Raw genomic sequence first — 17,254 nt, forward strand, 5'->3', positions numbered from 1 at the left:
TTACTTTTTTTATTGGAAGTGTTTTATAGCAGAAAGTAAAAACAATTTTATTTTTTAATTTTTTAAAATTTTTTGTTTATAGTGCAAAAAATAAAAACCGCAGAGGTGATCAATTACCACCAAAAGAAATCTCTATTTGAGGGGAAAAAAGGACATCAATTTTGTTTGGGCACAATGTCGCACAACCTTTGCAATTGTCAGTTAAAATAACGCAGTGCCGTAACACAAAAAAATGGCCTGATCATTAAGGGGGTAAATCCTTCCGGGGCTGAAGGGGTTAAATACAGTCTGAAGAACAGAATTATGTGACATGACACCAGTTGGCCAGATATATAGTAGGGTGAACAGTATGTCCCAGAGTACAAAAGAACTGATAAATATTTTATGTACAAAGCATATGCTTTAAAGATAAAACTGTTCTTGTCTACATATAGTACTAAGGGGAAGCATGAAATGGAATTTTACTTTTGATGTCATGAAATGATAATTCTAACACACTACTTTCGGTATTTCAGATCAAATAAAATTTCTATTTCTATCAGGATATATTTGATTATAGTAGATGTTATGATTCTGTTATGATTCCAATGTAAGTGGAATCCAATCTGACGCCACTGTACTAGAATTGGACTCATAAAGATTAGAAGTCTGAATTACTCTGAGTGTGTTAACTTGAATACTAACTAGGTCTGGCCTGCAGCTAAGGTCTTATAGGTTAATAAAAATTTAATCTATCCAGTCTAGAAAAATCAGGCTTGAGAGCACACTGCCAGCATTGTACACATTACTGTGCAGTCTAACATGGTGTAAAGACTTGGGATCTCTTATCTGGAGGTGCCTGCAAATCAAACAGGAAAACATTTTATGTAATAATCTTATACATACAAGGGTGTTCAGCACAGATGAAAAAAAGCAATCCATGGCTATGCCTCCATGTTTTTCCTTGTCTCTTTTTTTAATGTTTTACGGAAAATGGAAATAATATTAACCCCACCACCTCATTACCAGTCCAGAACACAATTTGGTACAACCAGGTCTTGAGGGTCATGAACAGGCAGGTCGCCAGCTATGTAAAAACCAAGCCATGCCCTTTAACATTAGCATTAACTTTTTGTTTTATCTTAAAGGGTACTTCCACTTTTGTAAAATATATACCGTATTTATCGGTGTATAACACACACATTCATTTTAAGAGGGACGTTTCAGGAAAAAACTTACATTTTAAATAAGGCGGCTAAAATTGAAGTATTGGCATATAACATGCACACGCTATTTACACCCGATTTTCCTGGTGAAAAAGTGAGTGTTATACGCCAATAAATACAGTATATATTACATACTGTATATTTACTAAACAGTATTTTTTGTAATTGGGTTCTAACAAAAATTACCAGTAGTTTTCCATTTTTGACAGCTAGTTATAATTATCTAAAACCAGCAGAACATTCAAATATGTTTTTTATTTTTTGCACTTTGGTATTCTGTACTCCGGCTTCACACTCTTTCTAGCAGTTATCTCATATTCCCAGCACTGGAAGTAATCACATGATTATATCTAAAAGGCTATATCCCACACAGCACTCTGCAAGCAGGAAACTGCTGTAGATAGTGAGTAGACTCCATTAGTGAGCAAAACATTTGGCATTTGGCAGAACTCTCAATGGAATTACCCCAGTACAGACATATAGACAAGAAACTACAGTGATGTGAGATCCCGATGGCCCAGAGATTCCCATAATATTAAACAATGGAGTGAGACTATAATGTATTGCTGTATACATGCGTGTTACATCTGTTGCGATAATCTTCAACAAAAACAGAATGCATTTAAATTGCTTATGATGTCATAGAGGGAACACCTGTTTTTCACCACACTACCAAGCCATTCCTTTTATCACCAGAATGTAATCATAATGAAGATCACCATATGCAACATTTATTACATTTTAATACAACTGAATTATTTCTAGAAAATCTGGGATTACCCAAGAGCATTTACACTGAACTCCTTCCAAACGCGGTTTGTCTCCTAGCTAAGTATTGTGTTAAATTGCTGTAGATGTCAGAATTACACTTCCTAACAGGTGACTGGTTAAATGGGATGACCTGTCATACGAGCCGTGGGAACATACTGTCACGGTTTTTACAGCTTACAAATAACAATGCCTGAAGGATGGAAGCTGGGGCTAACAGATACAATTATCTTGATAAGCATCTATGGTACTACAATCCACTAGGACTTGAGAAACATACATAGACCATAACTAACTGATCTAGTCATTTCCTGCCCGCAGGACAGCAGCGAGTCATTCCTAAAACGATATCTTCTTATTTAAAGCAAAGAGCCCAAATCAGAGTGTACAAGTGTACAAGAGTGTACTATCAAAAAATATTTGTAATCAAGTAAGTTGTAAGTTTTTGCCATGTATATCACCAAAAGCATTTTTTTTTCATATTAGATGTTTATTTGCACAAAAGTAGCACAAAGCTTACAACCCTGTCAAAGGCTGGCTTTATGTTTTGGAGCCTATAGACATACAATCTTACCTGGCCTACACCCATCATATTACTTAAGGCAGAACACCAGGCATGACTTTATTGTTGTTTCTTTAGTCTAGCTTATTAATTGAATGTTCTTTGAAAATATAGCCATTCTATAAATGGTGATGGTGCCAAGTAAGTGCCCCCAACTCCATGGTGCCTGTGCAAAAGGGAAGCTCTTGAGTACACAACCCAGATGATAGCGGTAATAATGTAGTAGTACAGACTACTACAGTGATTGTTTGCTTCCACCTTGGTCCATAAAATATAAAATATGCATATTTATACCCTTACAATCCACTTTTCACTACAGGTAAGCCTACAATAAGGCTTACCTGTAGCTACCCCGGATATCTCCTGCATGGTTTAGGAGATATCCCCTGTATCTGCATGTGCTGACGTCATCGGCAGATGCGCACTGAAGCAATGGCATGTTCGTGCCATTGCTTCAGTTAGTGTGTCGTTACCAGCAGATCCCCCATGCATGTGCGGGAGTGGCGTCATCATGGCTCTAGCCAATCACAGTCCCGGAGCCTGCAATACCCGGAAGTAACCCCGGGAGTGATGTCGCAGGCTGGAGCAGTGTATGGGGACCGCTGTGGGAGCTTCGATCTAACGTAATTATTTTCTAATGAGCTAGTATGCATACTAGCTCATTATGCCTTTGTCTTGCAGGTTTTTTGTTTTTTCTTTCTGGGTTTACAACCACTTTAAGCTTGGTACATATGGATGAAAATTTGTACGTTTCAGAAGAAACTGGCCAAATATCTTCTGTTCAACAGAAGCTGATTGTTAGACCTGCTTCTGTTGAATAGCCCTGCTGAAAAAAACAGCATTCAATCACTCTGCTCAGTGTATTCGGATGGGGGGGGGGGGACATCAGGGAGTATGCTACTTTCAGTATTTCTACATTCTGGACAGCAGCGGAGGGTGTGTCCATGGATACTACCTGCAAGGTGGCCACTTGGTCATCAAGACCTTACTCACTACAGACATACTCAACTTGTAAGTACACAATGAGGTTTCTTTACTAAAGCTGTAAATTGCAAAATCAGGCTCATTTCTGCATAGAAACCAATGAACTTCTAACCTTGGCTTGTTCAATTAAGCTTTGGTTATAAAACCTGGAAGCTCATTGGTTTCTATGTAGAAGAGCACTTTCTAGCTTTAGTAAATAAACCCCAATTGTGTACTTAAAAGTGGGATATGCCTGTATTGTATTGAACCAGCTGCTTTAACTACGTGGAGTTGGGCCCAGAGTCATATTGATTAAAATTGTTCTGTTAATGAATACCTACCCTGTATTTTCACTAGTTATTTCCCATGTGTGTGCTGACATGGAGCTGTCAGGAAAATGGAAAATTGAATATCAAATACTTACCGCAAATTTTCCTTTTGTGACTTGCTCCATGTCAGCACACCTCCCCGCCCGTTCGGAGTGCTACTTACAGAATGCAGTGCTGGCTCAGGTGCTAAAATCTATGAGTTAAACGTCCTATCATTGTGGGGGTGGGCGGGGCCTGTACCCATGTGTGTGCTGACATGGAGCCGGTCAGGAAAGGAAAATTGCGGTAAGTATTTGATAGTAAATTTTCAGTTTTTTTAATAACATTCAATCACAATTGTACATGCTATATATTTATATATATATATATTTTTTTTTTTTTTTTGCTATTTCTTTTTCCCATGAAAGTGGAGTTACCCTTTAAGCTCTAATTTCCCATGCACTCTGCCTCTGCTGCACTGATATTTCAAGCAGTTTTATCAGCTCTGTTCAGTTCACCTTTGTGCACACTTGTGTAATATAAAATAAAATCTATATACAATTCATTAGATGCAGAAAAAAGGCTCTTCCCCTGGTCACTAGGAGGTTAAGTGTTCTTTACACTACAGCACCCTCATAGTGTTGTATTTCATTATATAATGACGTCTTTCTTTTTTTGCAGAGTGGTACGTCAGCCTTCACTGACCCCGAAATCCCATCGTTTTGTAAGCATGATCTATGAAATTAAAAACAGTGTCTGTTGACTTGTGCAATTTAAACTTTAGGTGTTTAGAATGATTTTGTGATATTAAAACGTTTAGAAATAATGCAAAGATGCCCAGTTTTGCAGCTCACCACGCTGTCACCGCCTGCCTTTTCCTCCTCTCTAGTGGGACATAGTTGAACATGTGGAGCCAGACAGCTTCCCTTCAGTGCCACTGCCCAATAACTGCCATCAAATACTTTCTGGGTCACTGGATTGCTCCTACCTCAGAGACATCAGATGTGCAGAAGAGAAATCACAATAAGGTGCTTTGAGTTTGCTGAAAGCCTGCACTGTATACATAGACTGTGAGCTCTTCATGTAGAAGGAATTATATCAGGGATAAAACACAGAACCGAGTTGTTCAATACATTTGTGCAATTTAAAATAGCAGAGTTCAACCATATTATCTAAGCTTGTGCTTCTTCTAAAAATAAGGCGCAACGGTTGCAATTCTAACTTCTTTCATTCAGATTGGAAAGAGAATGCTTAAACATTTCTTTTCAGAACAGGCTTTTAGAGGGATTCAGAAAAAATATCTCTCCGGTGTTTTACTCTTCTATGTAAAAAGCCTATTCACTTGTAATATATTCACAGCTAAAGCTAACTCACAGCTAACTCTAGGCAGATACAAAATACCGTATTTATCGGTGTATTACACGCATCCGCGTATAACACGCACCCCAAGTTAAGGAAAAAAAACTTTTAGGAGGGAAGTTTAAGGGAAAAAAAATTACATTTCAATGCCCATCAATGCAGCCTTATCAGTGTCCATCTGCAGCCTTGTCCATCATTGCAGCCTTGTCAGTCTCATATGCAGCCTTGTCCACCATTGCAGCCTTGTCATGCAGCCTTGTCCACCATTGCAGCCTCGTCATGCAGCCTTGTCATGCAGCCTTGTCCACCACTGCAGCCTTGTCATGCAGCCTTGTCCACCATTGCAGCCTTGTCATGCAGCCTTGTCCACCATTGCAGCCTTGTCATGCAGCCTTGTCCACCATTGCAGCCTTGTCATGCAGCCTTGTCCACCATTGCAGCCTTGTCAGTTTTATTTGCCTCTTTTTTATTTTTTAAAAATGCCGCCGCAGAGATACAGAGCCGGATGTGTATCTTGGCGGCGTGCGGTAGTTCTCGGCGGCCTCCGGCCGCCTTCGGCTTTTCTCAGCAGCTTTCGGCTGCCTTCGGCTGTTCTTGGCGGCTGAAAGCTGCCGAGAACGGCCAAAGGCGGCCGGAAGCCGCCGAGAAGAGCTGAAGGCGGCCGAAAGCTGCCGAGAATGTGCAAAGGCGGCCGAAAGCCTCAGAGAAGAGCCGAAGGCGGGCGAAAGCCACCGATAATGGCCGAAGGCGGTCGAAAATGCTGCCAAGAAGAGCTGAAGGCGGCTGAAAGCCGCCCAGAGGCTCAGAACTGCGGGGGGTCGGCGTAAACACGCATCTGCGATTTTCCCCTGCTTTTAAGGGGAAAAAAGTGCGTGTTATACGCCGATAAATACGGTACACACATTATTGCAGCTGTATATTTATTAGTAAACCATTAAGGCTCCGTGCACACTAGTAGCTAAAAAAAACACTGGAAAAATGCTGGATAAAAAACGCTGCTAATAGCTTTTTGTAGTAGTGTTTTGGCAGCGTTTTAGGAGCGTTTTTACAGTAAAAGCTCAAAAAACGTTATTAGTAGCCTTTAGGAGCCTTTACCAGCATTTAGCAGCATTTAGGAGCATTTCTGCTGGAAGAAAAGCTCCAATAAACTCTACAAAAAATTAGATTTTTGACTTACAGTAAAATCTATCCCTCTGAGTTCATTAACAGACACAGCGCTTCCTTATTCAGAACCATAGGGTTATACCGTCCCCTACAGGAGCAGGATACTATGCAGAAAAAAGACTTGGCTACGCCTTTGGGCAGTCCTAGGTGGTATACATCCCCCACAACCCTTCTCTGCTATAGGCCTTCAGTTTTTTTTCTGCCTAGTCAGATTGTAAGAGGGGCTTTGTAATTAGCTAGAATTGGCACCATGAGCACAAGTTCCTGCCCCACTCATGTCTTTGCTAGAACACTGTCCGTTTTGCTGAGGTCGAACCCTCCACCATATTTTGCTCCCTCCATGCCAGAGGCCTCTACATAACATTTCCTGTCACTGACTTTTATACCCAAGGATGTCCACACATAATCAGACAATGCATAGACAATCACATTTAGTGTAAGGTCTGCAGTAGTCACATGTGAAAGAATATGCAGCACTTTATGCAGCCATCTCCCCCTAACAGTCTTTCCTTACACCTGGGGTCATCAGTACTCACAAGACTGGGACCTCTGTAGACACCCACTCCATAGGGACCCTCTATTGTTGCCCTTCCATGTACATGCTCCATTTCCAGTACATCCTTCCTGAGGACTAGTGGCCAGAACTGGACAGCATACTCTAGGTGCGGCTGGACCAGAGTCTTGTAGAGCAGGAGAATTATCAGTTTATCTCTGGAATTAATCCCCTTTTTAATGCATGCCAATATTTTTGCTTTGTTAGAATCAGCTTGGCATTGCATGCCATTGCTGAGCCTATCATCTACAAGGACCCCCAGGTCCTTTTCCATCCTAGATTCCAGCAGAGGTTCTCCTCCCAGTGTATAGATTGCATTCATATTTTTGCCACTCAAATTCATTATTTTACATTTTTCTTCATTGAACCTCATTTGCCATGTAGTTGCCCACCCCATTAATTTGTTCAGATCTTTTTTGCGAGGTTTCCACATCCTGCGGAGAAGTTATTGCCCTGCTTAGCTTAGTATCATCCGCAAATACAGAGATTGAACTGTTTACTCCATCCTCCAGGTCGTTTATGAACAAATTAAACAGGATTGGTCCCAGCACAGAACTCTGACCCCACTACCCACCCCTGACCATTCTGAGTACTCCCCATTTATCATAGCCAGTTTTCAATCCATGTACTCACCCTAAGGACCATGCCAACAGACCTCATTTTGTACAGTAAATGTTTATGGGGAACTGTGTCAAATGCTTTTGCAAAATCCAGATACATCATGTCTACGGGCCTTCCTTTATCTAGATGGCAACTCACCTCATCATAGAAGGTTAACAAATTGGTTTGGCAAGAATGATTCTTCATGAATCCATGCTAATTACAGCTAATGATACCTTTCTCATTACTAAATTATTGTACATAGTCCCTTATGATCCCCTCCAAGAGTTTACATAATATTGATGTTAGACTAACTGGTCTGTAATTCCCAGGGATGTATTTTGGGCCCTTTGCAAATATTGGTGCTACACTGGCTTTTCTCCAATCACCTGGTACCATTTCAGTCAATAGACAGATCTGAATATACTGATTTTACATCTTGACTAAACATAACTGCAGCTGAAGAACTGGTGTCATTCTCTTAGCAGTACTGCAGGATGGTGCTGTGTAAACCTTAGGAACGAATGGACAGGATGGCAAATAAAGCAAACCCCACGAATGTGGAGTTGTGAATCAAAATCACCAAATCTTTAGAACAATAAACCTGGTAGCAATCCTAACCCTTCCCCCATAATACCATGTTTTCCTTAAAATTAAGACCGGGTCTTATATTAATTTTGGCTACAAAAAACCCACTAGGGCTTATTTTCAGGGGATGTCTTGTTTATTTATGGTATGTACAACAAGTTCCTCCCCCTGTCAGCTCAGAAGTCAGCATTGTGATAAAATCCTGTATAATCTTTTTAATCTGTAACTAGGGCTTATTTTTGGGGAAACACGTTATACAAAAGGTCAAATGGAAGAAGGGCACAGAAATGTATAATATAATTTATCAATGAAAGGAAATTTGCATATACTGGGCTATCACTGTATATTACCATTGTGCATATTCCAGATATGAGGTTTGTTATCTCTGTTCAGTAGGTATCTATATTTGATTTCTTATTTCTGCTTTTGGAGTACTGATAAGCAGAAATGTATTGCAATATTGTGGCTTGTAACCAGCTGACAGGGGTTAGTAGTGCTGTTGAGTCATACCCATTATTAGGATGAGAGGAGTATTCAGACATCTACTGTCTTGCCTGGCTCCAGGCCTAGAGAAGTGATTTTCTCAGTATCAAGATTTGCCAGCTGGAACGGCAATCATCTTCTAGTGTACCAGAAGGCTCTGCATAAAGAATTGCTTAAATCTATCACTCCTGTAGAAAAAAAAATAAAAATCTACAAACCAAAACCCATAATTAAATGGAAGGTCTGTTAGGGCCATCATTCAACACATTTCATTCTGCGGAAATTAAACGTAATTTTGCCTAATATTTTAAAAGGGGATGAAGATGTATGGAACATATTTTGTCCGAGGGCACCACCAATTCATTTCCATATTTATTTTTCTTCAAAAACAGACACTGTTTCAGGTTTTCCTATGATGCTAAAATACAAAAAAATAAAAATGTATGAACCATGAAAGTGTACGAACCAGAGCATTTAACTAGCAATGTGCAGAGGGAGATGAGCTGTGCTGTATTGCCAAAAGCAAGATCATAAATAGAAACCTGAAAACAAAAAATTGATATAAGAATGTCAAGGAATTCTTAGTTATTTAAATTAGAGGACTGCAAGAGGGGGTAACAAAGAAACATTTGCTGAGCAGTTATTGTTCCTCCAGCTAACCAGTGATGCAAGGGTTGAACAGAGGTTTAATATTTGCAAAGCATGTCCCTAATACTGTTGTGCATGCAGGGGTGGTCTTACCATTTGTGCCCGCAGAATGGCTGTACAAGGGCCCTCTAGGACTCATGCGCCCATTGATACTACATGTGTGTTGGGTCAGGGCAAGGATGCCTTTCCTCTTTCACATACAGTAGACCTGAAAACTGCTCATTGAGAAATTTAGAATGCATCTTCCTTTTTACCTTGACACCACTTGGACTGGAAAAGAATGGGGTGTTCGCTGTCTGACTTAAGATGGAGAAGCAAAAGAAATGTCAGCATTTCTACTTGGGCTGTTATTGAATGGGGGTCTAAAAACATGTTCCTGAACATGGGCCCTTTGCTGACTATGACTGCCACTGTTTGAATGATCATTGTACAAGGTACCTTTATAGCAATAGTACTGATGTAATTTACTATCCTACATATCTAACAAACAGGGTTTCATTTATTAAAGTGGTAGAGACTTTTAACATTTTGACAAGTGCATTTTAGTAAATAAGGTGAATCTGTGTTTCCTTTGCATACCCAAGCACATGCCAGAGGAAAAGGAATACTCAATTCATTGACCTCAGTATAAAAGTAAAATTGCGTACAATTCATTAATTTGCATATAAACATTTTTTTTATTTCCTTTGCACATGACTGGGTATTCAAAGTCAGCACAGGTTCACCTTATTAAACATGCATTTAGGACATGAACACTGTGGCTTTCCCTCACTCTCCCAATCTCACTGATTGTGGAAGTGTGGGCATGCACTCGCTGAGGGTCAATGCCACACCTACACGCCATACGAGTTATGTCATTTTTTGTAGCCGCTTGCTGACGTGTTTTTTGTTCCATCTGCTTGTACCACGAGGGAGGGTTCAGGTACCTATTTACGAGCGGTAGTTGCTCGGACATGGACACCTCCTGCTTACTAAGCACCCAGTGTGACGTTGGTGGGGCTCTGCTGGCAAGATGGCTGGCATTCATTACCATACCTTGATGGAGTATACACCTTGTTCAATAACATTCTCCTGTGACACCTCTATACTACCTTGAACCATATGTTTTATTCCAAGTCCCAGGTAATTTATGGTAGTGGTTTATTTTATTGGTTCTCTTGCGGGCACCCCTTTTCTTAATCGTTCACTTTCCTGGGGAGTGGGACACATCCAGTTCCTTTATTTCACACTTGAGTTCTTCTTTTATGGTCCACTTCACCTTTTATGCATGGTTACCTCTCCCCCCTTTTCATCAGTTGAGCCAGTTACTATAATTGGTATAGTAATTTAAACTATATTTGATAGATAGTTTTGTTCCCTCTCTCCCCATTAGAATAACTACTATTTACGGGTACTTCACGCTTTGTTACAGACATATCCAATGCACAGCTGCTCCTGATGAGTGGAAGCTATCCACGAAACTTGTCAAGCTTTTACTGATGTTATGTCACAGCAATCATGCATTTACCATGTGTTTTTTTTTTTACTTTTTGAATTACAAATCAATTATATATTACTATGGCTTCAATCTATCATGTTAATCATATTTGTACATTTTTGGGTATACTGCTGTTTTATTATGAATTATGTGGAATAATGATTTTATTATGCATTTATTTTCAATATTATGCGATTACCAATCATGTTTATTATAATTCTGTTATGTTTTTTATATAGACGGTATCTTATTACCTTGCAGTATGCTCATCTGTACTAATACATGATTTATCTATTAATATAAATTGATTCATTCTATCTCAGTGATGTGTTTCATATAAAGTCCCACTATCCCCTTTGTCCCCATTTTCCCCTTTTTTACAAGCACCAGGGATGGAGACATATGCAATAGTCGTTACCTCATATAAAGTCCCAATATTCTCTTTTTTCTTTATACAACATATACTTAGGAAAATAAACACATTCACTTTAGTAAGTTAACCTCTCCAAGTCCGCCCTATAGCAGTTTTTATGTGATCCGGCTCTTCCGGGTAGGGGGCACACATGACCGCCGCCGCCGCCGCAGGCTCGCTCCCACTGTGATCACACACAGTGGGAGCCCAGCGGTGGGTACCATGGATTTAATGTCCGCCGACACCTCCCAATGGTTGAGCAGAGAGGCAGAACAGCGATCTGCCTATGTAAACAAGGCAGATCACAGTTCTGACAGGAGGTAAACACATGGATCCTGTGTCTCTGCAAAGCAGGGACTAGGATCCATGTCTTCCTCTAGTAAAAACACCTTCCAAACTGTACTAAAACACAGGCTAGGCACACAGTTAACCCTTTGATCACCCTAATGTTAACCCTCTCCCAGCCAGTGTCATTAGTATAGTGACAGTGTATATTTTTTAGCACTTATCAATGCATTAGTGTCACTGACACAATATTGCTGACACCAAAAGTGTCAGTTAGTTTCAGAATGTCCATCGCAATATCGCAGTCTCGCTATAAGTTGCTGATCACCGCCATCACTAGTAAAAGAAAAAAATCCAACAGTTCGTAGACACTATAACTTTTGCGCAAACCAATCAATATACGCTTCTTGTTTTTTTTTTGTTTTACCAAAAATAGGTAGCAGAATACATATTGGCCTAAATTTTTGAAGTCATTTGATTTTTTTCAGATTTTTTTGGGATACCTTTTATGGCAGAAAGTAAAAAATATTGTTTTTTTTTTCAAAACTGTTGGTATTTTTTTGTTTATAGCGCAAAAAAAAAAAAGAAAATCGGAGATGATCACCAAAAGAAAGCTTTATTTTATGGGAAAAAAGAACATAAACTTTATTTGGGTACAGCGTTGCATGACCGTTCAACTGTCAGTTAAAGTAACGCAGTGTCGTATTGCAAAAAAAATGGCCTGGTCATGAAGGGGAGTAAATCTTCTGGAGGTCAAGCGGTTAAAAGCAATACAAAAATACAGAAAGATAGATAACAATTGTCAAAAAAAGGATGGTCTGGAACCCCATGATAATTGAGAAGGATAAGGCCTCATTCGCAAGGCAAAAATGTAACAGCTGCAGCAAGATACCAGCAGATTCCTCTAGCTGAACTGACAGGTAGATAAGAGCAGTTGTGGTCGCTGACCCTGTACAAAGCATTGACAGATTAACAGCCGCAGCTGTCCACCAGTGTTCAGATGTAATCACACATGGAGCAATTACCTGTGGTTAAAGAACAGATAATTGCTTGTGGATGCAAGCTGTACATGTAAACATCACACATGATCTCTTTCTATATGTGACACTCTCACATACACTGCCCTAGTCCAATGATAAATGGACAAACTTTTGAACTATGGGTTGAACTAGATGGGCCTGTGTCTTTTTTCAACCTATGTATGTAGCCTGACTGACCACTCATCCTCTGATTTGTTCTGGAGAAACATTTAATGGAATCATCCACAAATGTCTTTGGACCTCTAATGCCGCGTACACACGACCAGACTTTTCGAGGGACTAGGTCCGACAGACTTCCGGCGGAGTTCTGACGGACTTTTCGAATGAACAGACTTGGCCACACACAATCACACCAAAGTCCGACGGATTCGCACGTGATGACGTACGACCGGACTAGAATAAGGAAGTTCATAGCCAGTAGCCAATAGCTGCCCTCGCGTTGATTTTTGTCCGTCAAACTAGCATACACACAAGCGGATTTCTCGGTAGGAACTGGGTCCGGCGGAGTTCCGGTGGAAAAATGTAAAACATGTTCTATTTCTAAAGTCCGCCAGATTTTTGGCAAGCAAAGGTCCGATGGAGCCCACACACGATCGAATTGTCCGACGGACTCATTTCCGTCGGACCTTTGCTGTCAAAAAGTCCGGTCGTGTGTACGTGGCATAACTCTACGCCAACAATTTCCTCCACATTTATCAATGATTCACCAGGCATAATGTAAAAATGGCACACTGGTGTTTTAAAAAAAAAGTATCATATAAAAAAGAAATGCGTAAGCCAGCTTCCAAACCGGAAAGAACCTGCTTAGGTTAGACAGAGGAAAAGGCTTTGTTACACCTAATTAAATTAGACGCCGCAAGAGAACTTTATTAAAAGTGACCTTGCTGTAAAATGCAAGGTCTACTTATTAGATCAGATCCCCCTCCACCTTTAGTAGTTGCCACTAAATGTAAATAACAAAGTGTACCTACAAAGAAATAAAGGGGGATTCCAAAGAAACAAATAACACTCCAAATCTGGCAGGAAGACACTTTAGCCAAGCATAGGATCCTGTTCTTCCAAGATGATCCCAGAATCATGCTGGAAAAATTGTGACATCATCTTTGGTTAGGCTTTGCGGAAGGAAAGTAAGGGTACAATAAGTAGATATGAAATCTTTCCCTTTTAATTTTTATTTTATAATGTATAGAGATTTATTTAGTCGGAGGGACCCTGATCTAAAAAGTTGACATACATTTTACTGCAAGGTCCATTTTAAGTAGAGGTGCACCGAATGGAAATGTTGGTGCCAAAATCAAAAACGAAAATGCCGGATGCACTTGGCCAAAAACCAAAAGTGAAAGTTTTTAAAAAAATATACTGTATGTGTTTTTATATATAATTGTATTATATTCAACTTTTTAATTAATATCATTAACTACGTACGGACCGCCTCCTATACATATGCGTCGGTACTTTGAAGAGGGATATCCCGGTAGCGGCAGCAGCTGCTGCCACAACCGAGATATCCATATTTACAGGAGGTGGTCCTGTTTACGATAATGGTGGTCTCCGCGGGGGGTTCATCGCGAGATCACCGTTATCGGCGTCGGGAGAGGTGCCACCCCCCTTCCCACTGCTCTCCCGCGCCCTCCGCCGCTTACCGGAGCCATTGGTAGCGGCGGAGGTGATCGGGTTCTTTCCTGTGCTGGGTATGGAGACACTTGAGGCTAAGATGGCCCCCACTCGTCTCTATACCATAGGAGGGCGGAAGCGGCGTCAATACGCTAATTCCGTCCATACCTCTTAAAGGAACATTTTTTCAATGTCATTTTTTCAAATGAAATATGAGATCTGAGGACTTTTTGACCGCAGATCTCATATTTAAGAGGACCTGTCATGCTTTTTTCTATAACAAGGGATGTTTACATTGTAATAGGAATAAAAGTGATCCATTTTTTTTTTAAAACAGTGTAAAAACAAATAAAATCAAGTAAAATAAATAAGATTTTTTTTTTTAAAACACCCCGTCCCGACGAGCTCGCACGCAGAAGTGAACGCATACGCGAGTAGCGCCCGCATATGAAAACGGTAGTCAAACCCCTCATGTGAGGTATCGCAGCGAACGGTAGAGTGAGAACAATAATTCTAGCTATAGACCTCCTCTGTAACTCAAAACATGCAACCTGTAGAATTTTTTAAATGTCGCTTATGGAGATTTTTGAGGGTAAAAGTTTGACGCAATTCCACGAGCAGGCGCAATTTTGAAGCATAACATGTTGGATATCAATTTACTCAGCATAACATTATCTTTCACAATATAAAAAAATGGGCTAATTTTACTGTTGTCTTATTTTTTTATTCAAAAAAGTGAATTTTTGTAAGACCGCTGCGCAAATCCGCTGTGAAAAAAAGTATTGCAATGACCGCCATTTTATTCTCTAGGATGTTAACAATATATAATGTTTGGGGGTTCTACGTAATTTTCTAGCAAAAAAAACTGTTTTAAACATGTAAACACCGAGTCTGAAAAAGAGGCCTGGTCCTTAAGTGGTTAAATGCATATGAATTTATTGTCGGTCACTATTGGCATCTTTAGCCCAAGAAAAACTCAAGAAAAATTGAGCCCTTTAAATTCTATGTATGTCTTTACACTGGTCCGTTGCGCTTCCGTTGTGGTGTTTTAAAAATCTTGTTTGCTAAATTTTTGGTCAGTTCATTTTAAGTAGGTAACCATTTTGCTGTTGAAGTTAATGTGTGTCATAATTGTAGTATATGATGGTACAAAATAGAAAGAACAAAAAAAAAAAGATTAACCGGTTCCCGACCAGCGCACGCCGATATTACGTCGGCAGAATGGCAGGGGCAGGCATATTGGCATACAGGTACGTCCAATCTTCAATGCCGCCCTGCCATCGTGAGCCAGCTGGTCGGGACCCCTGTGAGTCCGGTCGCGGGTCCCACGGACTCGATCGCCGCGGACATACCCGCGATCGTCTCACTGGGTGGCTGAATGGAGGAAATGCCGTTGTAAACAGCATTTCCCCATTCTGCCTAGCAACTAGTGACGCTGATCTCTGCTCCATGTGATTGGAGCAGAGATCAGTGTTCATTAAATGAAAGCCCAGCCCCCCCACAGTTAGTAACACACCCCTAGGAACACTTAACCCCTACACTGCCAGTGTCATTTACACAGGAATCACTGCATTTATATAGCAGTGATTGCTGTATAAATGTGAATGGTCCCAAAAATGTGTCAAAAATGTCAGATGTGTCCGCCATAATGTCACAGTCACAATAAAAATCACTGATCGCCGCCATTACTAGTAAAACAAAAATAATAAAAAAATATTAATAAAAATGCCATAAAACGATCCCTATTTTGTAAATGCTATAACTTTTGCGCTAACCAATCAATAATCGCTTATTGTGATTTTTTTACCAAAAATATGTAGAAGAATACGTATTGGCCTAAACTGGGGGAAAAAAATGTTTTTTTATATATTTTTGGGTGATATTTATTATAACAAAAAGTAAAAAATAATGCGTTTTTTCCAAAATTGTCGCTCTATTTTTGTTTATAGCGCAAAAAATAAAAAATGCAGGGGTGATCAAATACCTCCAAAAGAAAGCTCTATTTGTGGGAAAAAAAGGACGTCAATTTTGTTTGGGAGCCACGTCACACGACCACGCAATTGTCAGTTAAAGCGACGCAGTGCCGAATCGCAAAAAGTGGTCTGGTCTTTGACCAGCAAAATGGTCCGGTCTGTAAGTGGTTAAGGAATGGAAAAACAATAAATATGCTTTTATGAACAGAAGGTGAAACAAAATGAAAAAAAAAAAAGTGGCACATCCATCATAGTTTTATCAGGAGTGTATGGTTATAAATTAAGAATTTTGTTTAACTTTCTGCAATAAATAATGCAGTGGAACCAGTTTATATCGCAGATGCAGAAATCCATGCTATATTATTCCAAAAGAAGCGCATTTCAAACAATAGATTTCTTTAAAGCCCCTGCTCAGGAATAGTTTAACTTATCTTTCACGTCAATATGGAAGGTAAAAGACAAGAACTGACACAGATTTCCACCATGGATAGAGAAACACGATAGAAAAAAAAAACTGATTTGAAAAGAGAATACATTATTAGATTTGAAAGGTTTCGTCCAGTGAGCGCAGCTGTCACGTATGTCTTCAATGAATTTGCGATGACGATAGATCTGGTGATATAGCGAGTCAAAGCAAGTATTTTTAGCTGTTATCAAAAAGAATGGTGAATCTATAAATGGAAAGCACTGCCCTGAGTGAATTATCAAGATGGCCAGGAAGCAGTATTTAAGTATAGTAATTTGTGTCAGGAACCCAGAGAGTAATTAAAGGAAGAATAGTACCATTAACTTCTACATTTGGCCTGGTCGTGTTCCACTACAGCAGCCATGAGAATTACAGGGGTCTAGCTGAATTATTTTTACACATAGCTAAAGATTTACTGAAAGTAACTTCGATAAAATAATGGTTTTCTTCACAAATGCATCCCCTGTACATTTTCATCATATGAGATACCAATGATAATAGTAAGATATTAAAATCAATAATAAAATACTAATTTTATTTTGGCACAGATGTTCATGGCTTAGCAACAGATTTCATTTATGACTTATGAATATCATAATATTAAACACTTAATTAACAAGGTAGGGTAGCGTAGGGTACGATATACCATTTTCCCCTTACGTCTGCAAATATGAACAATTTAAAGTGGAAGACAATGCACAGGCAAAAGCCATAGTTGAAAAAATATATATATAGGTGATTTTGCGCAGATGAAAGATAAATCACTATAAGAAAGCAGTGAACATA

General features: G+C 39.6%; 1 protein-coding gene across 1 annotated transcript in view; it reads right to left on the bottom strand.

Moving 5' to 3' along the window:
- The window catches only part of CHSY3 (chondroitin sulfate synthase 3), a 538,207-nt gene that overhangs the window by 162,525 nt on the left and 358,428 nt on the right, over positions 1-17,254 (bottom strand). The window lies entirely within an intron of this gene.

Source organism: Lithobates pipiens, unplaced genomic scaffold (assembly GCF_037356315.1).
Source record: "Lithobates pipiens isolate NorthernLeopardFrog02 unplaced genomic scaffold, aLitPip1_a1.2 Scaffold_3, whole genome shotgun sequence".
Lineage (NCBI taxonomy): Eukaryota > Metazoa > Chordata > Amphibia > Anura > Ranidae > Lithobates > Lithobates pipiens.